Genomic DNA, 13315 nt, shown 5'->3' with positions numbered 1-13315 from the left:
TAGCATGGTAACAAAAAATAAAATCATCTTTCTTATGAAATAAAAAAAAATTGCATGGGTAATAAGTTTGGATATTACCACCCTGTCCTAAAAAGTAAAAGACTGAACAAACAGAAAGGGAATGACTTCTGAGATCTGTAAGGGAAGAATTTAGGGCACAGGCCAAAATGATGCTCCCCAAACTGGAGAGAGAGTTCAATACTGAGAATCGTAATATATTCGAGCAAAAATCTCTGGGAACCAGTGCCAAGGTAGGACAACCTGAACTGCATTTGAAGAATTGCTGGAGGCTAGGTGTGGTCAAGAATGAGAATTAAAAACTTTAGAACAGTTTGATCTCCTCTGGTCCTATTTGGATCCCCTTGATTGCCTTCTCTTGCCTGATTGTGGTGGCTAAGACTTCCATTACAATGTTAAAAAGCAGTGGAGACAATGGACATCCTTGCATGGTTCCTGATCTGAGTGGAAATGATTTCAATTTTACTCCATTCACTATGATATTGGCTGTGGGTTTGCTATAGATGGCCTCTATCAGTTTAAGAAATGTTCCTTCTATACCTATTTTCTTAAGTGTTCTGATCAAGAAAGGATGCTGGATATTGTCAAAAGCTTTTTCTTCATCAATTGAGAGAATCATATGGTCTTTAAAAAAAATGTTTATGTGATGTATTATATTTATGGATTTACGTATATTGAACCATCCTTGGGACCCTGGGATGAAACCCACCTGGTCGTGGTGTATAATATGTTTGATGTGTTGTTGGATTCTGTTTGCTAGGATCTTATTGAATATTTTTGCATCAATATTCATTAGAGATCTTTAAGCATCAGAGAAATGCAAACCAAAACACTCTGAGATACCATCTAACTCCAGTAAGAGTAGCCCACATCACAAAATCCCAAAACTACCGATGTTGGCATGGAAGTGGAGAAAAAGGAACACTTCTGCACTGCTGGTGGGAATGCAAGCTAGTATGTTCCCTTTGGAAGGAAGTTTGGAGAACACTCAGGGATCTAAATGTAGACCTGCTGTTTGATCCTGCAATTCCTCTTCTAGGTGTATATCCAAAGTACCAAAAGTCATTTGGCAATAAAGATATTTGCACCAGATTGTTCATTGCAGAATTCATAATTTCCAAGTCATGGAAGAAGCCCAAGTGCCCATCGACCCATGAATAGATTAATAAATTGTGGTATATGTATACCATGGAATACTATGCAGCACTAAAAAAATGGAGACGTTACCTTCTTTATGTTTACATGGATGGAGCTGGAAAATATTCTTTTTAGTAAAGTATCTCAGGAATGGAAAAAAAAGTATCCAATGTACTCAGTACTACTGTGAAACCAATATATAATAACTCACATTTTCATATGAAACATGAAACACAACTTTAGCCTAGGATGAAGGAGGGAAGAGGAAGGAGATGGAAGGGGAGGGGATGGGAGGGATAGTAGAGGATAATAGGGGGATCACAACTATGGAGCACATTGCAAGTACAAGTTGGATCTATCATGTGTAGAACACAAATGTTCTAATGCTATAATTGGGTAAATGAGGTGAAAGTTATGTTGATTAGTATGATGTAAGCACTCCAATTTGTACAAATAACACACTGAAAATGGCATAAATGTATTTATGATCCATGTACAAAAGACTTAATATATATAAAAAAAAAAAAGGAAAAAAAGAAAAACTCTAGGACAACCAGTTATAGCTCCTCCCCAAGGCTTTTGTGAAATATTACCTCTAGGAACTTGACTAGATTTTTCAATATTAGAGAAAAATCTTGTACTTCTACTACAGGGAGGGATAAAGGAAACATTTTGAAATAAGCTAGAGTGCTCTGTTCTTAAAAGTCTGCCCTAAGGAGAAACTAGATATTAAGAACCTAATCTGCTAGGGTTTTGTCCTACCCTAACTGGTCTAAGGGAGGGGAAGTAACCACCTTTACTCAGCTCTACTCTTGCGTGAAGAAAAGAAATTTCCAACTCCAAGTTCCTCTTAGCTGCATAAAGGGGGAAGAGAGAAAAAAACAAACAAACAGGAACACTTGTTAACTTTGCAGTCCAGAGGCATAGGCTTACTACTATAGAACATATCCTCTCACCTCACATGTTACCTGCACATTACTAATGGCCATTTATAGCAGTTCCCTTTTACTCAGTTCATCATGTCTAGCTATCAGGAAAAAAAGTCACAAGAGACACTAAAAGGTTAAAAACACATTTTGAAGAGACAGAGCAAGCATCAGAACCAGACACTGCAGTGATACTGAAATTCGCAGAATTTAAGACAACTATGATTAATATGCTAAGAGCTCTTGTAAAGTATATAGCATGCAAGAACACCATTAGAAGCAGAGTTGCAAATCCCAAGGGATAAAAAGGAATCTTGAGATCAAAAACACTGACATAAAAATACCCTTATTGGGATTATTAGATCATACACATCTGGGGAAAGAATCCCTGAGTTTGAGGATACTTAAATAGAAACATTCAAAACTGTAAAGCAGAAGAATATGTTCCAGCTCCATCCATGTAAACATGAAAGAAGTAAAGTCTCCATCTTTCTTTAAGACTGCATAATATTCCATGGTGTACATATTCTTCTTAGTAAAGTATCTCAAGAATGGAAGAAAAAGTATCCAATGTACTCAGCCCTACTATGAAACTGATTTTTGGCTTTCATATGAAAGCTATAACCCAGTTATAACCTAAGAATATGGGGAATGGAGAAAGGGAGGGGGGAGGAAGGTGGGTGATAGGTGCGATTACACCTGAGGTGCATCTTACAAGGGTACATGTGAAACTTAGTAAATGTAGAATATAATTGTCTTAACACAATAACTAAGAAAATGCCAGGAAGGCTATGTTAACCAGTGTGATGAAAATGTGTCAAACTGTTTATAAAACCAATGTATGGTGCCCCATGATCGCATTAATATACACAGCTATGATTTAATATTAATTAAAAAAACCCTGAAAAGCAAAGAGAACAAAGACTGGGGATTGGTGGGTGGGGTGACCAGAACAGAATATCCAAGAATTGTGGATAATTATAGAAGGTATAACATACGTGTAATGGGAATACCCAAAGTAGAAGTAGAAAAAGGAACACAAGAAATGTTTGCAGGCAGGTATGATGGCTCATTCCTATAATCCTACCACTCAAGGATCCTAGCCAAGGTGAGAGGATTGCTTGAGCTCAGAAGTTGGAGACAAGTATAAGCAAGAGAGAGACACCATTTCTACTAAAAATAGAAAACTAGCTAGGCATGCCTGTAGTCCCAGCCAGTTGGGAGACTGAGGTAAGAGGAACTCTTGAGTCCAAGAGTTTGAGGATCCTGTGAGCTATGATGATGCCATGGCACTCTACCCAGGGTGACAGAGTTGCGCTTGGCTGCCCAATGACTATGTGGGAGCCGCACGCACTGAATGAAGAGGAAAAACATGAAAAACGAAATTGCTGCTGTTTGTCTTCTTTTTTACAAGACTAGTTCAAAAACATGATAAATTGAAAAAAGAGGCAGTTGATAGGTTTGCTGAGAAATTGACTCTAATACTTAAAGAAAAATACAAAAATCACTGGTATCTGGACCATCAAAATGACAGGTTTACAGATGCATTTATGTCAATAAGTTTCAGAGAGTTGACCTGATGTCCTGAAAACTTGTGAGAACAGCTGCATCTTGTATAGTGACCTGGGCTTGCCAAAGGAGCTTGGGTAGACCCATGTGAGGTGTGCTGTCGGTAGGGAGAGAAAAACAATGCATTCATTGTTGCCAGCTTTGAAAATGAGGATGAGAACAAGGATGAGATTGCCAAGAAAGTTACCAGAGCCCTTGATAAAGTTACCTCTGATTATCATTCAGGATCTTCCTCCTCAGATGCAGAAACAAGTAAGCAAGTGGAAATGAAACCCAATTTGGTTACTGCAAACACCAAGCCCAGTGTACCAGATTTCAGAACTGATACTCTCACCTCTTCCAGTGTAGCATCCGTTGCCCAGAAAAAAGCCAGGAATGTACTGAGGGAATGGCCATCAGAACCACTACCCTCCTTCTGTTCCATTTGGTTATCCAAATCAGGGAAGGAATAATAAACCATACTATCCAATTCCAGTGACATGGGTACCTCCTCCTGGAATGCATTGTGACCGGAATCAGTGGATTAATCCTCACACGTTAGCACCTCACTAGCTTCTTTTGATTTTGTTGGTGTCATGTTTAGAAAAAGGTAGAATAAACCTTACCATGCATTGAAAGTTAAAAGTTCATGCTAATAGCAGTGAAGTTACATGGACCAAACCAAACTTATTTTTATAGAAGGTACTGAGAATAATCTTACTTAAAAATATATATGCACTTTAGATATATTGATATAGTTTGGGAAACTTTATTAAAGTTAGTTATGTGCCTGAGTTTTTAATATTGGACCTGAGTATTTATATATTGTGCATCAATTCTTGAATACGAGAACACTGTAGGAGTGGATGATCTGTTGTAGCACCTTTGAGCATTTACTTTATGGAGCATTTACTTTAAGGAGTCTAAGTTATTTATATACAAGGAGATCTATTTTATGTCCTCATTTAGAAAACTTATGTGAAATCATGTAGTTGCAAATAAAAAGTAGTTTGAGGCAAAAGAATAAAATAAAAAATAAAAGACAGAGTGTTAGAATGGAATAAGAAAAACAAGACCCAAGTATGTACATACTGTCTAAAAGAAGCCTACTTTAAATAAAAAGACATAAAATTGTATCCAGTCAGCCAACCTGCTGCATACAAGAATCACATCTTATCTTAAAGGATAAATATAGACTCAGGGTGAAGGGATGGACATCTATAATCCAGGAAAATAGGAAAAAGCAGGGGTTGCAATTTTATTTGCAGATACATTAGCTTTAAACCAACAAAAGTAAGGAAAGACAATGATGGTCACTTCATATTTGTTAAGGGAAACACTCAGCATGATGAGATATCAATTATTAACATTTATGCACCCAACCAAAATGCTCCTCAATTTATAACCAAGACCCTAACAGACATGAAGAATTTGATATCTTCCAGCACCATAATACTCAGAGATTTTAAGACCCCTTTGGCAATGTTGGATAGATCCTCCAATAAGAAACTAATCAAAGAAATTTTGGACTTAAACTTCACCATACAATTGAACTTAATAGACATCTACAGAATATTTCATCCTAACAAAATTGAATACATGTTCTTCTCATCAGCCCATGGAACATCCTCCAAAATTGATCACATCTTAGGTCACAAGCAAATTTAAAAGAATAGAATTATTCCGTGTATTCTCTCAGATCATCACAGAATAGAAGTTGAACTCACCAATAACAGGAATCTACATAACTCACACAAGGACATGGAAACTAAACAACCTTAGGCTAAAAGATAGCTGGGTCAAAGATGAGATTAAGAAGGAAATTACCAAGTTTTTAGAACAGAATGATAATGAAGACACAAATTATCAGAACCTCTGGGATACTGCAAAGGCAGTCCTAAGAGGAAAATTTATAGTGCTGCAAGCCTTCCTTGAGAGAACGGAAAGAGAGGAAGTCAACAACTTAATGGGACATCTCAAGCAATTGGAAAAGGAAAAACACTCCAACCCCAAACCCAGCAGAAGAAAAGAAATAGCCAAAATTAGAGCTGCATTAAATGAAATTGAAAACAAAAGAATTATTCAATTGATCAATGAATGCAAAAGTCGGTTTTTTGAAAAGTTTAACAAAATTGATAAACATGAAGATGGAACTGCAACTGGGCACGGTGAGTCTGGGGAGATAAGACTCCAGGCATCTCTGGATGGTGGGATCTGCCTATAATCATCCCTTTGAGGATACAGGATGTCAGCAAGGGACTTCTGGACTCCAAGAGGAGGACAAAAACAGTGGAAAACTGGCAAGTGGTTGCATGTGTTTGATCAACCTAATCCCGCCGTAAGTACAAGCAGCAGTGAGGCTGCAAACCGGAAAGGCCTTACCTATGAACTGTTTCACACTCAGTTGAACTGCCTTGGGGAGAGCTTGAGCAGGAGTGTGGAGAACTCTGGGCATTGTCTAGGTCCCCAGATTGAGCCACCGAGTCGTACGGAGCTGATGGTGTTTGGCTGTGGGCTGCCAGGAGCCATTGTGAGAGAACTGCCCTGGCAACCTCAACCCTCAGGGTCGCAGAGCAAGGATCAGGGAGAAGATAGTAACTTAGTGACTGAGCAACCTAAAGGCAGGGACTGAGCTGCCTGACAGCCTTAACCCTCAGGTGTAGAGTGAGACCAGTTTTGGCACATTACAGCCTCAGCTGTTGCCCTGGGTAGAGTGCCGTGGCATCACAGCACATAGCAACCTCAAACTCCTGGGCTTGGCACTGCCTGGACCTCCATAGGAGCGGTGCAGTGACCCCCGACATGCGACCCGTGCCCGCCGGGCACCCGCATGCCCTGACCAGGAACTGTGGGAGCCGTGTAACCCTGCGTCCTCCCTCCTGTACCCTCCCTGTCTCCACACTAGCCTGCTCGTCTGGCTAGGGACTCTGGTAGCCGCGTGCCCTCTGGAGCCCTCCCTACCTCTGCGCAGAGCCCTTCTCCTGGCCAGAGACTTCTGGAGCCTTGGGCTCTCTGGGCCAAAGTCACTGGGTGCCAGGCACTCCCAGAACCATGCACACCACCTCCCACCCTATTGCTGGATCCAGTGTGTCACACTCCCAAGCTGCTTCCACAACCAGAACTCCCTGGCTGGGGCAGCCCCAGAGGAACTACACAGGGTCACTCCCCACAAAGATCCAGCAATGATAGAGTGATCCCGCTGGGGTCTAATCTTGGAGAGACACCTCCCCAACTCTGAGCATGGCCAGAGGCAACAGTGAAAAACAATCATGAGGAGAAATCAACAGAAAAACTCTGGCAATATGAATAATCAGAGTAGATCAACTCCCCCAAGGATCAATGGGGCAGACACAGCACAAGATCCCATGCACAAACAAGAGATGTCAGAAATCGAATTCAGAATCTGGATAGCAAATAAGATTGAATTAGAATTCCAAGCAGTAACCCAAAGGATATCTCAAGAATTCAACGAATTCAAAGAGCAAATGACCAAAGATTTTCACACATTGAGACAAGAAGTTGCAGCCCTCAAAGATCTGAGAAACACAGTAGAATCCCTCAGTAACAGAATGGAGCAAGCAGAAGAAAGGATTTCTGACATTGAAGACAAAGCTTTCAAATGCTCCCAAACTCTCAAAGAGGAAGAGAAATGGGGGGCAAAAACAGATCACTCTCTCAGAGAGCTCTGGGATAATTTGAAGAAAACCAATATTCATCTTATAGGGATCCCCAAAAGCCATGAAGTGGCTTCACAAGGCACAGAGTCTCTTCTCCATGAGATTATGAAGGAGAACTTTCCAGACATGCCAAGAGATTCTGAAATTCAGATAGCAGACAGTTTCAGAACTCCAGCATGACTCAACCCAAATAAGACATCCCCCAGACACATCATAATCAATTTCACTAAAGTTAATATAAAGGAGAAAATTCTGAAAGCAGCCGGATGAAAGAAATCCATCACCTACAAGGGCAAGAATATTAGAATAACTGCAGATCTTTCTGCTGAAACCTTTCAAGCTAGAAGAGGATGGTCATCGACTTTTAAACTCCTAAAACAAAATAACTTTCAACCCAGGATCCTGAATTTGTACCCAGCTAAACTGAATTTCATTTATGACGGAGAAATTAAATACTTCAATGATGTTCATATGTTGAAGAAATTTGCCATAACTAAATCAGCTCTCCAGGATATTCTCAGACCTATCCTCCATAAAGACTGGCATAATCCTCTACCACAAAAGTAAACCTATCCAGAAATTTTTGATCAAATTCCAATTTCCACAGTTGCAAAAGGATTAAAAATGTCTGCTGGACTCTCGAAAGGCTTATCAATATTCTCAATGTGAATGGTTTAAATTGTCCTCTAAAGAGGCACAGGTTTGCTGACTGGATACAAAAACTCAAGCTAGATATATGCTGCATACAAGAACCGCATCTTACATTAAAAGAAAAATATAGACTCAAGGTGAAGGGATGGTCTATACTCCAGGCAAATGGAAAGCAGAAAAAAGCAGGTGTTGCAATCTTATTCACAGACACAACAGGCTTTAAACCAACCAAAATAAGGAAGGATAAGGACGGACACTTCATATTTGTTAAAGGTAATACTCAATATGATGAGATTTCAATTATTAATGTTTATGCACCCAACCAGAACGCACCTCAATTTATAAGAGAAACTCTAACAGACGTGAGCAACTTGATTTCCTCCACTTCCATAGTAGTTGGAGATTTTTAACACCCCTTTAGCAGTGCTGGATAGATGTTCCAAAAAGAAGCTAAGCAAAGAAATTTTAGATTTAAACTTAACCATTCAACATCTGGACTTAACAGACATCTACAGAACATTTCATCCCAACAAAATTGAATACATATTCTTCTCATCAGCCCACGGAACATACTCCAAAATTGACCACATCCTAGGCCACAAATCTAACCTCAGCAAATTAAAAAAAATAGAAATTATTCTTTGCATCTTCGCAGACCATCATGGAATAAAAGTTGAACTCAATAACAACAGGAACCTGTATACTCATACAAAAACATGGAAGCTAAACAACCTTATGCTGAAGGATAGATGGGTTATAGACGAGATTAAGAAGGAAATCACCAAATTTTTGGAACAAAACAACAATCAAGACATGAATTACCAGAACCTCTGGGATACTGCAAAGGCAGTCCTAAGAGGGAAATTTATAGCACTGCAAGCCTTCCTCAAGAAAACGGAAAGAGAGGAAGTTAATAACTTTATGGGACATCTCAAGCAACTGGAGAAGGAAGAACACTCCAACCCCAAAACCAGCAGAAGAAAAGAAATAACCAAAATCAGAGCAGAATTAAATGATATTGAAAACAAAAGAATTATACAACAGATCAATAAATCCAAAAGTTGGTTTTTTGACAAGATCAATAAAACAGATAAACCTTTGGCCAACCTAACCAGGAAAAAAGGAGTGAAATCTCTCATTTAATCAATCAGAAATGGTAATGATGAAATAACAACAGACCCCTCAGAAATTAAAAAAATCCTTAATGAATACTGCAAGAAACTCTACTCTCAGAAATATGAAAATCTGAAAGAAATCGACCAATACCTGGAAGTACGTCACCTACCAAGACTTAGCCAGAATGAAGTGGAAATGTTGAACAGGTCTATATCAAGTTCTGAAATAGCATCAACTATACAAAATCTCCCTAAAAAGAAAAGCACAAGACCAGATGGCTTTATGTCAGAATTCTACCAAACCTTTAAAGAAGAATTAGTACCTATATTACTAAACCTCTTCCAAGATATAGAAAAAGAAGGAATATTACCCAACACATTCTACGAAGCAAACATCACCTTGATCCCCAAACCAGGGAAAGACCTAACAAGAAAAGAAAATTATAGACCAATATCACTAATGAATATTGATGCTAAAATACTCAATAAGGTCCTAACAAACAGAATCTAACAACACATCAAAAAAATTATACACCACAACCAAGTGGGATTTATCCTAGGGTCTCAAGGCTGGTTCAATATATGTAAATCTATAAATGTAATTCAGCACATAAACAAACTAAAAAATAAGGACCATATGATTCTTTCAATTGATGCAGAAAAAGCTTTTGATAATATCCAGCATCCCTTCATGATCAGAACACTTAAGAAAATTGGTATAGAAGGGACATTTCTTAAACTATAGAGGCCATCTACAGCAAACCCACAGCCAATATTGTATTGAATGGAGTTAAATTGAAATCATTTCCACTTAGATCAGGAACCAGGCAAGGTTGCCCATTGTCTCCATTGCTCTTTAACATTGTAATCAAAGTTTTAACCATTGCAATTAGGGAAGAAAAGGCAATCAAGGGTATCCACATAGGGTCAGAAGAGATCAAACTTTCACTCTTCGCAGATGATATGATCGTATATCTGGAAAACACTAGGGACTCTACTACAAAACTTTTAGAAGTGATCAAGGAATACAGCAATGTCTCAGGCTACAATATCAACACCCATAAATCTGTAGCCTTTATACATACCAACAATAACCAAGCCGAAAAAACAGTCAAGGACTGTGACTTCTTTCACATTAGTGCCAAAGAAGATGAAATATTTGGGAGTATACCTAACAAAGGACGTGAAAGATCTCTACAAAGAGAACTATGAAACTTTAAGAAAAGAAATAGCTGAAAATGTTAACAAATGGAAAAACATACCATGCTCATGGCTGGGAAGAATCAACATTGTTAAAATGTTTATACTACCCAAAGCAGTATATAATTTTAATGCAATTCCTATTAAAGCTCCATTGTCATATTTTAAAGATCTTGAAAAAATAATAATTCATTTTATATGGAATCAGAGAAAACCTCGAATAGCCAAAACATTACTCAGCAATAAAAACACAGCAGGAGGAATCATGCTACCAGACCTGAGACTGTACTATAAATTAATAGTGAACAAAACAGCACGGTATTGGCACAAAAACAGAGAAGTAGATGTCTGGAACAGAATAGAGAACCAAGAGATGAATCCAGCTACTTACCGTTATTTGATCTTTGACAAGCCAATTAAAAACATTCAGTGGGGAAAAGATACCCTATTTAACAAATGGTTCTGGGTGAACTGGCTGGCAACCATTGAAACTGGACCCACACCTCACCATTAACTAAGATAGACTCTCACTGGATAAAAGATTTAAACTTAAGACATGAAACTATAAAAATACTTGAAGAAAGTGCAGGGAAAACTCTTGAAGGAATAGGCCTGGGTGAATATTTTATGAGGAGGACTCCCCAGGCAATTGAAGAAGTATCAAAAATACACTACTGGGACCTGATCAAACTAAAAAGCTTCTGCACAGCCAAGAACATAGTAAGTAAAGCAAGCAGACAGCCCTCAGAATGGGAGAAAATATTTGCAGGTTATACCTCCAATAAAGATCTAATAAGCAGAATCCACAGAGAATTCAAACATATTAGCAGGAAAAGAACATGTGATCCCATCTCAGGGTGGGCAAGGGACTTGAAGAAAAACTTCTCTGAAGAAGACAGATGCACGATCTACAAACACATGAAAAAAAGCTCATCATCCTTAATCATCAGATATGCAAATCAAAACTACTTTGAGATATCACTTAACCCCAGTAAGAGTAACCCACATAAAAAAATCCCAAAACCAGAGATGTTGGCATGGATGTGGAGAAAAGGGCACACTTCTACACTGCTGGTGGGAATGCACAGTAATACATTCCTTCTGGAAGGACGTTTGGAGAATACTTAGAGACCTAAAAATAGACCTGCCATTTGATCCTATAATTCCTTTACTAGGTTTATACCCAGAAGACCAAAAATCACAATATAACAAAGACATCTGTACCAGAATGTTTATTGCAGCCCAATTCATAATTGCTAAGTCATGGAAGAAGTCCAAGTGCCCATTGACCCATGAATGGACTAGCAAATTGTGGTACATGTATACATGGAATATTATGCAGCCTTAAAGAAAGATGGAGACTTTACCTCTTTCATGTTTACATGGATAGAGCTAGAACATATTCTTCTTAGCAAAGTATCTCAGGAATGGAAGAAAAAGTATCCAATGTACTCAGCCCTACTATGAAGCTAAATTATAGCTTTCATATGAAGGCTGTAACCCAACTATAGCACAAGACTATGAGGAAAGGGCCAAGGAAGGGGAAGGGAGGGGGGAGGTTAAGGTGGAAGGAGGGTAATGGCCACACCTACGGTGCATCTTAGAATGGGTACAGGCGAAACTTACTAAAGGCAGAATACAAATGTCTACATACAATAACTAAAAAAATGCCATGAAGGCTACATTGAACAGTTTGACGAGAATATTTCAGATTGTATATGAAGCCAGCACATTGTACCCCTTGATTGCACTAATGTACACAGCTATGATTTAACAATAAAAAAAAAATTAAAAAAAAAGGCAGATACTCTATTAAAAAAAAATTGACAAACCCTTGGCTAGCCTAACCGGAAATAGAAAATTAAAATCCAAATTTCATCAGTCGGAAATGACAAAGGTATAATAACAACAGATACCTCAGAAATTAAAAAAATTTTAATACTACAAAGAACTCTATTCTAAGAAATACAAAAATCTGAAAGAAATTGACCAATACTTGGAAGCATGCCACCTTCCTAGACATACCCAGAAAGAATTAGAAATGTTGAATAGACCTATACTAAGTACTGAAATAGTATCAACTATACGAATTCTCCCAAAAGGGAAAAGTCTGGGACTAGATGGCTTCACATCAGAATTCTAACAAACCTTCAGAGAAGAACTAGTACCTATATTATATAACCTTTTCCAAAGCATAGAAAAAGAAAGACTACTTCCCAACACATTCTATGAAGCAAATATCACTCTGATCTCCAAACCAGGAAAAGATCCAACATGAAAAGAAAATTACAGACCAATATCTCTAATGAATATAGATGCAAAAATATTCAATAAGATCCTAGCAAACAGAATCCAGCAACACATCAAACAAATTATACATCATGACCAAGTGGGTTTTATCCCAGGGTCTAAAGGATGGTTCAATATAAATCTATAATATAATACATCACATAAACAAAATAAAAAACAAAGACCATATGATTCTCTCAATTGATGCAGAGAAAGCTTTTGATAATATCTTTCATCCTTTTATGATCAGAACCCTTAAAAAAATAAGTATAGAAGGGACATTTCTTAAACTGATAGAGGCCACGTACAGCAAACCCACACTCAATATTATTTTGAATGGAGTAAAATTGATAACATTTCCACTCAGATCAGGTACCAGGCAAGGTTGCCCACTGTCTCCATTGCTTTTTAACATTGTAATGGAAGTCCCAGCCACCGTGATCAGGCGAGAAGTGATCAAGGGTATCCATATAAGGTCAGAGGAGAACAAACTTCCACTCTTTGCAAATGGTATGATTGAATATCTGGAAAACCTCAGGGACTCAACTACAAAACTCTCTGAAGTGGAAACAAAATCAATACTCAAAAATCAGTAGCCTTTATATATACCAATAATAGTCAAGCTAAAAAACAGTCAAGGACTTTATTCCTTTTACAGTAGTGTCAAAGAAGATGAAATATTTGGGAGTGTATCTAACAAAGGACGTGAAAGATCTCTATAAAGAGAACTATGAAACTCTGAGAAAAGAAATAG

The 13315-nt window shown here is 38.1% G+C and overlaps 1 protein-coding gene and 1 pseudogene across 3 annotated transcripts in view; one reads left to right on the top strand and one right to left on the bottom strand.

Moving 5' to 3' along the window:
* The window catches only part of KCNQ1 (potassium voltage-gated channel subfamily Q member 1), a 408725-nt gene that overhangs the window by 197957 nt on the left and 197453 nt on the right, over positions 1-13315 (bottom strand). The window lies entirely within an intron of this gene.
* LOC128564874 (protein BTG3-like) lies at positions 3454-4202 on the top strand (annotated as a pseudogene).

This window comes from Nycticebus coucang, chromosome 14, assembly GCF_027406575.1.
Source record: "Nycticebus coucang isolate mNycCou1 chromosome 14, mNycCou1.pri, whole genome shotgun sequence".
NCBI classification, from domain to species: domain Eukaryota; kingdom Metazoa; phylum Chordata; class Mammalia; order Primates; family Lorisidae; genus Nycticebus; species Nycticebus coucang.
Note: the sequence above shows the minus strand (reverse complement) of the source record. Positions and strands in the feature narration are given on the sequence as shown.